Source organism: Mobula hypostoma, chromosome 7 (assembly GCF_963921235.1).
Source record: "Mobula hypostoma chromosome 7, sMobHyp1.1, whole genome shotgun sequence".
Taxonomy (NCBI): domain Eukaryota; kingdom Metazoa; phylum Chordata; class Chondrichthyes; order Myliobatiformes; family Myliobatidae; genus Mobula; species Mobula hypostoma.
The window spans coordinates 140,843,763-140,858,214 of record NC_086103.1 but is presented as its reverse complement, the minus strand read 5'-3'; the positions used below and the strand labels follow the sequence as shown (position 1 = coordinate 140,858,214).

Here is a 14,452-nt window from a genome sequence, read left to right as displayed (position 1 = left end):
CAATCAAATTAGAAGACACGAGAGACTACATATGTTGGAATATATAGAGAAAAGTGATTCGCTGATGGAATTCAGCAGATCAGGCAGCATAGGTGGAAGAAAATAGATAGGAAATCATTAGGGACAAGACCCTGCATCTGGATTCATTAACTTTTGACCCGAAATGTCGACGGTCCATTTTCCTGTATAGGTGCTGTCTGACCTGCAGAGTTCCACCAACAGACCATTTTTAGCTCCAAGTCACCTGTTAATTTATTCTGCCTGGTAAACGTAAAGATAATTTTCTGGCGAATCCACGTAAAGCTCCTTTTACGGCGCGCACATTGCAGAGTCCAAAGCTACTCATTGTACTTAAGCTATATTCTCAGCAATGTTCTACATAAATCTGCCATGTCATCATGACTTGTAAATAATACAGTAATTGTCATGTTTCAGGACTTTCACCATCGCATTGGATGATTTTATTGTCTTACCTGAACTTCCAAATCCCACTTCTCTTTCCTAATAAGCCCTTCTACCTGCCTTGCACAAGTACTACTGCTCTTCACTTTAGCATTGACTGCATATGTAGACACTGATGCTTCTAACTTGAAATCTAAAGGTCGATGTGCATTTATGAGCAAAAGCAACCCCATTGCAGACATTTGTGATATATTGCTAGCCATTGCGATCCATTCTGAGAAACTTAATCCTATTCTTAGCTTCATCCCATTGAATCTATTCTAATCCAATTTTCTACCCTCTTATTATTTACAGTCCTTTTAATCTTTTTCAGTTGTCTCCCGTGTAGTGCCACGTGTTAGGATATAGTATTTTCCAGAGGAATGACTGAATTATCTAGCAAGATGATTCTTCAATTGTCTCACACTATGAGAAGCTTTGTGCCAACATTTAAAAGTAAATTAATATGGGCCAGATCTTTTGTTAATCTCCCTTCCACTCACCCTGCCATAAATTGCTGGTAGCTCTATACTATCCCACAACAAATGAGGAATGTGGTCAGTGTCTCTGCAAAATGGGAGATCTTCCCACTTTGTAGGCAGACTGTTCCAATGCAAAGCAGCATTTACTAGGCAAGAACATCAAGGAGCTAAGATGGATAAATGTCCAGTCACATCCAATGAGTTCATTGGAAAGTTTGGAGGGCTGACCAGGTTACTTCTCCCCTGACAGTCCTTGCAGAAAGAAACAGCTTGCATCCATGTGGAACTCAGAGGTGCTTGCAGAAAAAAAATATAGAAACTTGTCATCAAATTCTTGCTACCAAGTGGGTAAACCTATTTCCTGCAGTTACTGTGTTGTAATTAACATTTCTTTGTTTTATTTTGTGCATAGTGATGCAATTCGTAGGAGGACTAGCAAGTCTCAATGTAAAAGTTTTGCATTAGAAAATAATACTTAGGGAAGGTGCTTTATTAAATTAATCATAACTCAGAGGAAATGAAAAATATCAGTAAACTGCATGGGAGAGTTCAGAGAGAACTGTTTCATGTTTTCTAATATGATCGTGATTCCATGATTGTGTAGCCAAGTTTCCATCGAACTCAATATGTAAGTTTGCTGATGGCACCACAATTGTAGGCCTTATCTCGGGTAATTATGAGTTTGAGTACAGAGAGGAAATTAAGAACCTGGTGGCATGGTGCGAAGACAATAACCTCTCCCTCAACGTCAGCAAGATGAAGGAATTGGTTGTTGACTTCAGAAGGAGTAGCAGACCATACGACCCCACCTACATCAGTGGTGCGCAAGTGGAACAGGTCAAAAGCTTTAAGTACCTCGGGGTCAATATCACAAATGACCTGACTTGGTCCAACCAAGCAGAGTCCACTGCCAAGAAGGCCCACCAGCGCCTTTACTTCCTGAGAAAGCTAAAGAAATTTGGCCTGTCCCCTAAAACCCTCACTAATTTTTATAGATGCACCGTAGAAAGCATTCTTCTAGGGTGCTTGACAACCTGGTATGGAAGTTGTCATGTTCAAGACCGGAAGAAGCTGCAGAAGATCGTGAACACAGCCCAGCACATCACACAAACCAATCTTCCATCCTTAGACTCACTTTACACCACATGCTGTCAGAGCAGTGCTGCCAGGATAATCAAGGACACAACCCACCCAGCCAAAACACCTTTTGTCCCTCTTCCCTCCGGGAGAAGGCTCAGGAGCTTGAAGACTCATATGGCCAGATTTGGGAACAGCTTCTTTCCAACTGTGATAAGACTGCTGAACGGATCCTGACCCCAATCTGGGCTGTACCCTCCAAATATCCGGACCTGCCTCTCAGTTTTTTTTTGCACTACCTTAGTTTCCCTTTTCTATTTATGATTTATAATTTAAACTTTTACTATTTACTATCGATTTATACTCTAGGGAGCGCAAAGCACAGAATCAAATATCACTGTGAGGATTGTACGCTCTAGTATCAATTGTTTGGCGACAATAAAGTAAAGTAATAGAAAATATGTTTATGCTGAAACTTCAGTTTAAAAAGTATATATGTATATATTCAATTAACAAGAATAGTTTTAATACTTGTAAGGATTTGATGATAAACCATCAGCAGGGAAAGATCAGGATCAGATGAAACAGAATTGCAAAAGTCTACATTACAGTTAATGGCTGCCAACACTAAGTGAAAAATGAATCTGTTGACATCATGTTTTTACTGTTTAGAAGGTACAAATGGAATTGGGAAGTAATTAGTGCAGAAATGTTCTGTATCTTATGCCCCTACCCATATAGACTGCCTAGAGTCTGGAGTTTCTCTGTGTGACACTCATCAGTAGTCTTGGATTGCCAGAAAAAAAATCATCAAGAAGATGGAATCACTGGCTCTAAACAAATCCCCACTAAGCTGCATATCCATGCAAATATACTTTACAAGTTAAATGAGTAGAAGGTTCATAGGCTTAACAGGATTAAATCAAAATAAATGTAATATGTTGCCATTAATATAATGTGAAGTGATCATCCATTATTTATATAATGTTAATTTTTAGCCCGTTGTTCCTTTGAACCTGTAGACAGGTTTACTTTCTTCTAATAGCGGTAAAATTTATGCTTAAAATCAGAAACCCCTAGATCCATTCGTCTCTGATTCCCCTGTGTATTTGTGGCAAAATAGAATTACCCACCCTTTTTAGTCTTGGGGTTGGGCAATAATGATCTTCAAACCATATCAAAGGTATCTGTCTCAACACACTCTTGTAAAGTGCAGTGGCCTACACGACTTGCTTTCCAAAAGCAGAGTGGCCCTTCTCCAGACTTGAACTCTGAAAGAAGCAATTTGCATTCAAAAGAGCCAAGCAATATTATTTTATCTTTTCCTAAAAATAACACATCAGGTCCTTGACGTCTCTCAGAGGAGTGATTCCATCAGCCTCATTCCCTCAGTATGTTTCTGAATTGCTGAAATTTATTTTCTATCATACTTGCCCACTAACTTCCCTTTGATTCTTTTTGCCATTAACCTGAACTATGGGATAATTTATAGCAACCACTGAACTACCAATCTGCCTTTGAAGTGTCAGAGCACCTGGAGGAAATAAAGTAGTTATGTTTGAACTGGGATCTCTGGAGCTCTGAGTAACCAAACTAACTGGTAATCATCAAACAATCAAGAGGAATTCTGCAGATGCTGGAAATTCAAGCAACACACATCAAAGTTGCTGGTGAACGCAGCAGGCCAGGCAGCATCTCTAGGAAGAGGTACACTCGACGTTTCAGGCCGAGACCCTTCGTCAGGACCATCACACAATCAATCACTTTAATCCTGTAGAGGTGAATCGCTGACAGCTCATGTCAGGTCATTCATGGGCAATATTTCCAAGCCACCCCTGGACACCCTCACAAGATCTCGCAACCTACCAACTATAGCCATCATGCTTGTTTGATGTGCTATGGGAAGTTGTGAGGATTGGGCAGGGCATATGGCAGATCTGCCTATGGCATCTGTGCTAAAATTTAACATATCATAGCAGAAGTAGAAGAATCATGGTAAAAGAGGTTAGGCATCAAATTCCAGATCCCTTCTAGGGGGAAAAGATACCTTTCCCTCTGTAGGCTGGGATTTCATTTGATCAAGATTTCCTAAAAAAAAGAGAGGATAAGCCTTAGTACTTATTAATGTATTCCATATATTTGCCCATGTGTGGGCACGTGGCCAAGTGGTTAAGGCGTTGGACTAGCGACCTGAAGGTCGTGAGTTCGAGCCCCAGCTGAGGGAAAATGTTGTGTCCTTGAGCAAGGCACTTAATCACACATTGGTCTGCGATGACACAGCTGCAAGCTGTATGGGTCCTTCCCTTGGACAACATTGGTCTAGTGGAGAGGAGAGATTTGCAGCATGGGCAACTGCTGGTCTTGCATACAACCTTGCCCAGGCCTGTGCCCTGGAGAGTGAAGATTTTCCAGGCGCAGATCCATGGTCTCGCAAGACTAACGGATGCCTTTACTTTACTTTATATTTGCCCATGATGGTTGACTATTTTGAAGTCACCTCTATGGTCTCTGTCCAATAGCAAATGAATAGCAAGTGAACCTCAATTAACATCCATGACTAAATGGAAAGCAGTTAAATTATAGAAATTAAGTTAACACCATCCAATGAGCAGTGAGATAAACACTGATCTGTTCATGACGCTTCATTTAGTTATCATTATTTCACTGTCCTTCACAGGTATTACAATACTAACTCCATCAATTTCTGTCTTAAAAATATCAATTTACTCAAATACCAATTTGGTTGATAATAAGCAAGGTGAGGCAATGAAGGAACAGATTGTTTATCAATAATGGTGCATTAAGAAACAAAGATAATTCAGTGAGAAATTATAGTTAAGGATTCTGTATCTAAATACATAAAAGATTTATAACAAAGTAAATGAACCAACAGATGAAATTGAGACAGGTGGGTTTAACTTATTAGTTATTAGGGACATGAGATTGCAAGGTGACCAAGGTAATGAGTTAATTATTTGAGGGTGCAAAGTTTAGAAGGGGTAGACAAAATGGATAGGTTTTCGAAGCAGTCTGTGTAATAAAAGACACAAAAGCCCTGATGAACAGGAAGTATAAATGGTATAGGTGGAAATAATAAAAAATAACAAAGGACCAAATATGCGGTTTACTATGGTTACAGACCCCTAGCAACATCAACAGAATTGGAAGAAGAATTAACTAGAAATATGAAAAGTTTGTGGAAAAGGTAATAGCGTAATTGTGGGAGATTTAATCTTCAAATAGACTGACATATGAAATGTGAAAAAGCTGCCTAAGAATGATGCATGTAATCAGTTTGGAATATTCTAGAACAATATGTCGTGTAACCAATGATGGAGCTGGTTATTTTGGTCTTTATGTAGGAGAGGCACATGTCATAAAAAGATGTAGGCCCAGTTATGTGTGTGCGTATGTGAGCTACAGCAATTAAGATGGATTGGGAAAATAGATTAAAGGAGTTGAAAGTAGATAAATAATTGGAGACGTTAAAGGAACTATTTGAAATAAAAATACAAATTGTCAGCAGGTGAGGCAGCAGGTCAGGATATGTGAGAAAGCAAATTAACTTTAAGTTGCAACGCAGGTGGGAGAGATCAGTATAAAACAATATCTCTGGTAGGGACATCCAGTTAATACACGTTTGAGGGTAGTTAAGAGATAGGGAAAGCAAACAAAATGACATGGCATATCGCGGGTTGAACTGCTTCCTCATAGTTCTGGTGACCCAGGTTTGATCCTGACCTCTGGTTCTGTGTGTGGGTAGCTTTCATGTCCTCCCTCTGACTGTGTGGGTTTTCTTTCAGTGCTGTGATTTTTTCAAATGTATGTGGGCTATGAAGTTAACTGGCCACTGAGTTTATCTCCTTAGTGTATACTGGTAGAACTCTGAGACGGTTTATGCAAGTGTGTATGAAGGGTAAAGGAAGGGGATGAATGCAGGAATTATATAAGTGGGTGCTTGAAGGTCAGCAAAGCTCAGTGGGTGAAAGTGCCTGTTGCCATGTTGTATGAATCTGTGACTCTATTGCATGTTGAAGCTGTGAAATGCAGGTCAGAATCTCGGCCGAAACCTGAAACCAAATGGAGAATTCTGGAAATGCTTGGCAGATCAAACAATCTCTGTAGGGAAAGGAAAACCTTGGATAACTCTGCTTCAGAATTGGCCATTTCTGATACAGACAGGAAAAGGGAATGATCTGAAATTGTTTCAAATAATTGCATTTTAATATCAAATGTAAAATATTTTATACTGAGTCCCAAAGGTTGCAATGTGACAACATGCATGATGAAGAGCTGCTTCTCAGGGTGAGCTTTGTCGGAACAGTGCAAGAGGTTACAGAGACCTCAGTGGGAGAGGGATGGGAAAATCAAAGTGATGAGCAGCTAGTTAGCTGTCAGCATCCTCTTTTACTGCAGTTCCTTTGCTTGTTCATAACCATCCTCTTTCACGTTTTTCTTTACCCTTTATGCCATTTAGTTATGCCTAAATTTACCTCTTCACAGACTCTATATTATGTTCTCTCTTCTCTCCTCCAAACTTTTGTTGCATCTTAAAAGCTGTTTATTTCTAATCCTTCTGAGTTTTAGTGAGAGTTTATTGATCTGAAGTAGTTGGTATTTCCCCATCAAAGGATACCTGCTGAGTACTTCCAACTATTTCTGTTTTTACTTATTTTTTCCCAACTGCAGACAATTTCACAGTTACAACAGTTTTACTTCAGGAAATATTCCCACAATTTCAAAACCAATCTAGCCTCTGTACACTCTTGTGAGTATAACTAAAAGTCATGAAGGCTGCATTTTATTAGCTTATTTGGGATAAACCGCTTGTTTAGAGACAAACACTAAATCAAAAATGTCACCAGCCGAGTTTGTAGAAAGCCGTTACCTCATCTTAAAATATTTCAGTTCTAGATTTGTGGGCAATCAACCATAGGAGAATCAAAATGATTCTAACATCTGAGTTTGACCACTGACAACCTCAATTAGAGTGAAAAAGAAATGGTATCTCTTGTGAAAAGTGAACAAGCATGGATGAAAATCTGTCGTCTTACAAATCTAATGTATATTATGCATATGTAATATATACATTCAGTATGCTAAACAATATGTTTTACGGTGTAGGCCATTAAAAAAGAGCCTAATTGTTTAAGAATATACGTACGTATAATCTGCTTTCATTGAATAGATGTGTCTTTGTAAATCTCCTTCAAATATCCTCTCCTTATTGCCTTATTTTAACAGGGATCTATAGTGGGAAAGTTTGCATACATAAGGAATTCATATCTGTTCTTTGTCCATTACCTGCCTCTGAGACTGGTGAGAACCAAATGCTAGACATCAGTATAGACGAATTTACTTTATCAGATTCATCAAACAATACTTCTAATATAATAAAATTATGTTAAAGAAAAATGACAGAGCAGCCGTCTGCAAGTATAAACTCATCAGCTCATGTTACATTGTACTTCAGTAATGGACTCTACCACTGCATTTGTCCAAGTATCTGTCATTACAAACACAAAAACAATTTCCACTCCTTTATTATGACGTACTTTCAGTTCACAGCAGCTTTATCTAACTATTATTTGCAATCTGTTTTTATTGAAAGTCAAAAACCTGTGGATGCCGGAAAGATGAAATAAAAGTGTTGGAAGCACTCAATAGGTCAGGCAACATCTGTTTAAAGCGAAACAGAGTTTATGTTTCCTGAGTCACTTTTTATCGGTGTATGTTGAGGGATGTATAGTGTCCTGGACTCAAAGGTCTTGAAGGTATGTTTAATGTCAAAGAAATGTATACAATATACATCCTGAAATGCTTTTTCTTTGCAACCATCTATGAAAACAGAGAAGTGCCCAAAAGAATGAATGACAGTTAAATGTTAGAACCCCACAGCCCCCCCGCTCCCCCTCCCCATGTAAACAACGGCAAAACAATGTTCCCCCTCCCCCCACCAGCAAAACAAAAGCATTGGCACCCACCACTGAACACTCAAGCGTGCAGCAAAGCAACAGCAAAGACACAGACTTGCAGTACCCAAAGACTACTTGTTTACCCAGTATTCAACATACCACAGGCTCTCTCCCTCCCTAATAAGGGAGAAACACATGTCTCTGTTTCACAGCGAGAGGGGAAACATAACAAACAACTCGCTGATTTACGATGTTAAAAGTCCGTTGCGTTGCTTTTTCCAAGCTCTGTGTCCAAAGATCTTGGGTCTCAAGGCACACAGCCAGAGATCTTCTGTCTCCCATGACACACCAATACCCTGCCGGGACACCAACCTTCGGGCCCCCAATCTCCAGAGCCACAAAATCCCGAAATTCCGAAGGCGAGCTAATCTCTAAGGCCGCATCCTTGGCATATCAAACAATGCCCAGTCATGAAACCCCAAGAGTAGGTCCTATTCCCGCAAAGAACCGAATTCAGTGTGTAACTCCGGGTCAGGGTCTTCAAAAGAACCCTGAAAGGAAAAAAGAGATATTAAAGATAGAAATAGAGCTGTTTCCGAAGATGCAAGCGAAGGAGTCGCCGTTAGAACTCCAAACTATTGACCGAAATAATGACACAATGTGTTTATCATTCAGCTTAGAGGACAGACTGTCCCTCAGAACTTTCACCTGAAAGACTCACAGTGTCTCCTCAGTAGAGATGAAGCCCAGGTTGCATGTTCTGTAGCTCACAAACATGTGACTCAGACACAGATTGCTCCATAGGCTTTATTTTGCTGAACATTGTTCACCACCAGGAACAATGGCCTGCAGACTCCCCACCCATTCCTTACAGGATGTGGAGTGGGGGGGGGGGTCTACTTTGCAGCCCTTATATTATGGGATCCAGTGGTGCATGGATGAACTCTGACACCAAACACTCCTGAAAGTTTTGGCTGCCAGTCAACCCCTGACCTCCAAAATGATTTTTTGAATGACTAACCTACAACCTCACCTCTGTGTATGAATCAGGCTAAGTTGCTGATTGCCTGAATTGATTAACATCAGCTCAACTTAAACTTCTGGTTTAAGATGATGCTGCTGAAAATGGGTGACAGCTTTCTGGCAGTTCATAAAGCAAGAAGTACAAGTAACTACTTTATTAATAATACTTTGTCTGTGGAAAATTGTGGTAAATGATCATTGCAAACAATAAAGATGTAAGGCTAATTCAAGGGTTGAGACGTATGGGGGCGATGCAAAGTCAGAGCGAGGTCTAGGCATCTTCAAGTAGAAGTGGTCAGAGTAAGGTCAAGTCATGGTCAGGGTATGTGAAGTGGAGGAAAGTCAGAGCGGAGGAGTTTCTGAGCCCATCCACCTAAACCAAGGGCAAGATTGGATTGATCTAAGTCTAGGTCAATTTCAAAGGGTCAGGTATGGGCTGAAACGTGGTGGCAGAGTCCAGGCCTAGAGCGTATCGATGCGACAGGGCCCAGGCCCCAGAGCAAGGTACGACCTGGTGTCTGGATGATTTAAACTCTAGGCCAGATGGATTGAAAAGGCTGGGTGTCAGGACTGGAGGAAATGGTCAGACCGGTTCCGCTTGGTGTTCCATGACGCTTACTCCGCTCTATGCTGTACTGAGGCTAAGGCTGTGGCCCTGCTCCGGCTGCTCCGGGCTTTGTGTCTGTGAGCTCCACAATATTTTAGCTCACTGTGTGATGAGCTGAGCCTGCGGTTGTCGGCCTGCTCTGGGCTTTGTGTCTGTGAGCTCCACAATGTTTTAGCTCACGTGTGATGAGCTGAGCCTGCGGCCGTCGGCCTGCTCCAGGCTTCAAGTCTATGGACTCACTTTCATTCTGAATGCTGTTGCTTGTTTTTATTGTTTGCACAATTTGTGATTTTTTTTCTTTCTCTGTGCATTGGGTGCTGTTGGTCTTTTTTTAATGGGTACTTTTGGATTTCTTGTTTTGTAACTGCCTTTAAGGAGAGGAATCTCAAAGTTGTATAATTTATACATACTTTGATAATAAATCTACTTTGAACTGTGTAATGCATCAGGAAAACACAAGCAATACATGCAAATGCTGGGCAATAATACTGATGCACTGCCTGAACAGGGTGATCTAAACACCACTGATTTTATTAATTGCATCAATTAAATAGTGGATGTAAAATTAATCAGATTATAGATGTGTGGACATTTACAGTGCACTCACGAACACTGGAGAACGCTTGCCATCCAAAAGCTATATAAGTATCTTCGTTATTTGTAGAAATATCTATATTTTTCATAAAATATTTTCATTTGTAATGTTCAATTAGACCTGTTGATAAGAAACAATTATTAACACTTTTTAGCAATGCAATTTGATATCTGCTATTGTGACTCTAAGTGGCTCTACATTTGTAACATTGCATTGGTCATAAGAAATCTTAATTGTTAGCAGGTATTTTAGTTATGGATGAACAATTACTGCTGACTCTTTGTTCGATATGTGACTGATCAATAGATGTTAAATATTTATTTTAAAAATATTAAGTAGTATTATGTCATAGTTTTGCATGACTAGAAATAAACCATCTTTCAGTTTTTCTGTTTATTTTGTCTAATTGAATATTTTATTGTCTGCCTGTAATTAGCAATTGAACGTTGTTTGTAAAGCATCTTTGATAATTAATTCACAAAGCCTTTAAAGCTAGAGTGGTAATGAAGTGTAATCATATGACTGCTCCAAACTTAGGTGGAGAATATACTTGCCACCTGAAACTACTTAAAATTCTCTGCAACCAGTTTTAATCCCCAGGCTCTGAATCAGATGATGAGAGAAACTGGTAAGACATTAAGGCACTTTAAGATATTTAATTGTCATTATTTTCTCCCAGCTGCCCACCTCCCTTCATTGTATTTCTTAAGAGATGGAATAGGTGGTCCATTCTGCATGTTTATCTTGTTTTTATTAAACTGTGTTTTTATTATATCGGCCCTTTACTTAGTCATCTTTCCCATCTGAAAAAAAATGGCCAAGCCGATGCTAAGCACTAGTCATGCTTGTCATCTGGAAGAGAGATTCCAGATGGCATGAATGGAACTGTATCCATGGCTTTATATTCTCCATTGGGGGCTCAGCTGCCACAACAGGTCTACAACCAATGCAATCTCACTGATTCTGTTTATCAATTTTAGATCAGTGTTTAACACCATCACCAAGCTTCAAAACCTAGGCTTCTGTACCTCCCTCTGCAAATGTATCCTCAGCTTCTTTATCAGGAGACCACAGTCAGTATGAATCAGTGATAATATCAGCTTCTCACTGGTGATCCATGAAATGCACCTCAAGGATGTGCGGTTAGCCTGCTGTTCTACTCTCCCTACACTTATGACTGTGTGGCTAAGCACAGCTCAAGCACCACCTATAAATTTGCAGATGTCAGCACCGCTCTTGGTAAAATCAAAAAACATAAGAACAGAAGAACATAAGAAATAAAAGCAGGAGTAGGCCATCCGGCCCATCGAGCCTGCCCCGCCATTCAATAAGATCATGGCTGATCTGTCCGTAAACTCAGCTCCACCTACCTGCCTTTTCCCCATAACCCTTAATTCCCCTACTATGTAAAAACCTATCTAGCTGTTTCATAAATATATTTAGTGAAGAAGCCTCAACTGCATCCCTGGGCAGAGAATTCCACAGATTCACCAGTCTCTGGGAAAAACAGTTTCTCCTCATCTCCGTCCTAAATCTTCTCCCCCGAATCTTGAGGCAATGTCCCTTAGTTCTAGTCTCACCGACCAATGGAAACAACTTTCCTACTTCTATCTTATCTATCCTTTTCAAAGTTTTGTATGTTTCTATAAGATCCCCTCTCATTCTTCTGAACTCCAGAGAGTATAGTCCCAGGCGACTCAATCTCTCCTCAAGTTTAACCACTTCATCCCTGGAATCAACCTGGTGAACTTCCTCTGCACTGCCTCCAAAGCCAGTATATCCTTCCTCAAGTATGGAGACCAGAACTGCACACAGTACTCCAGGTGCGGCCTCACCAGTACCCTTTATAGTTGCAGCATGACCTCCCTGCTCTTGAATTCAATCTCTCTCGCAATGAAGGCCAACATTCCGTTTGCCTTCTTAATAACCTGTTGTACCTGCAAGCCAACTTTTTGCAATTCATGCACAAGCACACCCAAGTCCCTCTGCACAACAGCATGTTGCAATCTTTCACCATTTAAATAATAATCTGCTCTTCCATTATTCCTTCCAAAGTGGATGATCTCGCATTTACCAACGTTGTATTCCATCTGCCAGACCTTGGCCCACTCACTTAACCTATCTATATCCCTCTGCAGACTCTCCACATCCTCTGTACAATTTGCTTTTCCACTCAGTTTAGTGTCATCAGCAAATTTTGCTCTGCTACACTCAGTCCCCTCTTCCAGATCATCAATGTAAATGGTAAACAGCTGTGGGCCCAGCACCGACTCCTGCGGCACCCCACTCACCACTGACTGCCAACCAGAGAAACACCCATTTATACCAACTCTCTGCCTTCTATTGGTTAACCAATCCACTATGCATGCCAATACACTTCCTCCGACTCCATGCATCCATATCTTATTTATAAGTCTCTTGTGCGGCACCTTATCGAATGCCTTCTGGAGGTCCAAGCATACGACATCCACCTGGTCCCCTCTATCCACTGCACTCATTATGTCCTCAAAGAACTCCAGTAAGTTTGTCAAACAGGACCTGCCCTTTCTGAATCCATACTGAATCCATGGAACCACTCCTTTCTAAATGTTTTGCTATTTCTTCCTTAATGACACTTCAAGCATTTTCCTGACTACAGATGTTAAGCTAACTGGCCTATAGTTGTCAGGATACAGGATAAGATGTTAATATCCCTTGTGTTCATAGGTCATGAGCACTTGCTTGAGACTGCCTTGATGTTGGGAGTGACACAGGGTTGACATGCAAGGGTTTTGAACCCTCCTTCCTTGGTTAGCCCACTACATCTCTGGAGGGATCGACGATGACTTCTTGTATCCCAGAGTCACCCCCCATTGTGTAAAATTTCAGATGGTGACAAGGAGGTGTCCAAAAGTGAGATAGATCAATTGGTTGAGAAGCGTCACAACATCCTTGCACTGGACGTCAGCATTCCGTGCAAGGATGTCGTGATGCTTCGCAAGCAATTGATCTATCTCACTTTTGGATGCCTCCTTGATAGTGGACTTCAGGAAGAGGAAGCCAGAAGGACACACACCAGTTCTCACTGAGGGGTCAAGGATGAGCAGCTACAAGTTCTTGGGCATCAACGTCTCAGAGGATCTGTCCTGGGTCCAACACATTGAAACGATCATGAAGACGTCATGTTAGTAGCACTATTTTGTTAGGGATTTTGAGGAGGTTTTGTTTGTCAGCAAAGAGTCTTGCAAATCTCTATGGTTGCAAAGTGGTGAACATTCTGATTGGCTGTATCACAGTCCGGTATTGAGGCTTCAATACGTAGGCTGCCAAGAGGCTGCAGAGGGTTGTACACCCATCCAGTTCCATCACAGGCACAATTCTCACCACCAAGGACATCTTTAAGAGGGTTGTGCTTCAAGAAGGTGGCATCCATCATTAAGAACTCTCAGCATCCGGGACATGCCCTCCGCTTGATATTTCCATCAGGTACTGGAGCCCGAAGACTAACACTCAATGATTTAGGAACAGCTACTTCCCCTTCATCTATAACTTCTGAACAGTTCATGAGGCCTTTAACTTGTTTTTCCTTTTATTTTGCACCATTGATTTATTTTGTAATTTACACTGTACTGCTGCTGCAAAACAAATTTTTCATCAAATGGACGCAGCGCGTGCAGCCGCTCCGAATGATATCGTATTTGTGAACTAGGATGCCGTGCACAATCCTGATTTGATGGAGACAGCCGTGAGAAGCACGGAAACTTCTGAAATGCCTGCTTCGCTGCCGCTGCTACAGTGCAATCGAGAATCTCCAGAGGGGAAGGCCCCAAATCCTTGGCTTTGCCTATTGCCTGTTGCCGAGGTGGGGGTTGAAGCCTCGGCAGAGATGGTACTCGGTGCTCGGTGTTGGAGAGCTAGTCGGAGGCTCAGAGTTTTCGGACGGACTCAGGGTCAGACTGTGGTTGGGTGCTTCCAGGATGCTGCATCGGCAAGTTTGCGGCGCTGGAAGCTCATGGCAGGGAGAGTTTCTCCCTTCAACCGTCTGCGTGAGATGATGGGACTTTCAAGAGACTCTGGACTTTTTACCATGCCCATGGTCTGTTCTTCGATCAAATTATGGTATTGCTTGCACTGTTGTAACTATATGTTATAATTATGTGGTTTTTGTCAGTTTTTTTAGTCTTGGTTTGTCTTGTGTTTCTATGATATCATTCTGGAGGAACAAATTGTTTCATTTCTTAATGCATGCATTACTAAATGACAATAAAAGAGGACTACGTGTCCTCATAATCTAATCTAAAAAAATAAGTCAGTGACAATAAACCTGATTCTG

The 14,452-nt window shown here is 41.0% G+C and overlaps 1 protein-coding gene across 2 annotated transcripts in view; it reads left to right on the top strand.

Moving 5' to 3' along the window:
• The window catches only part of LOC134349594 (rho GTPase-activating protein 20-like), a 113,562-nt gene that overhangs the window by 2,089 nt on the left and 97,021 nt on the right, over positions 1 to 14,452 (top strand). The gene's annotated exons all lie outside the window — the stretch shown is intronic.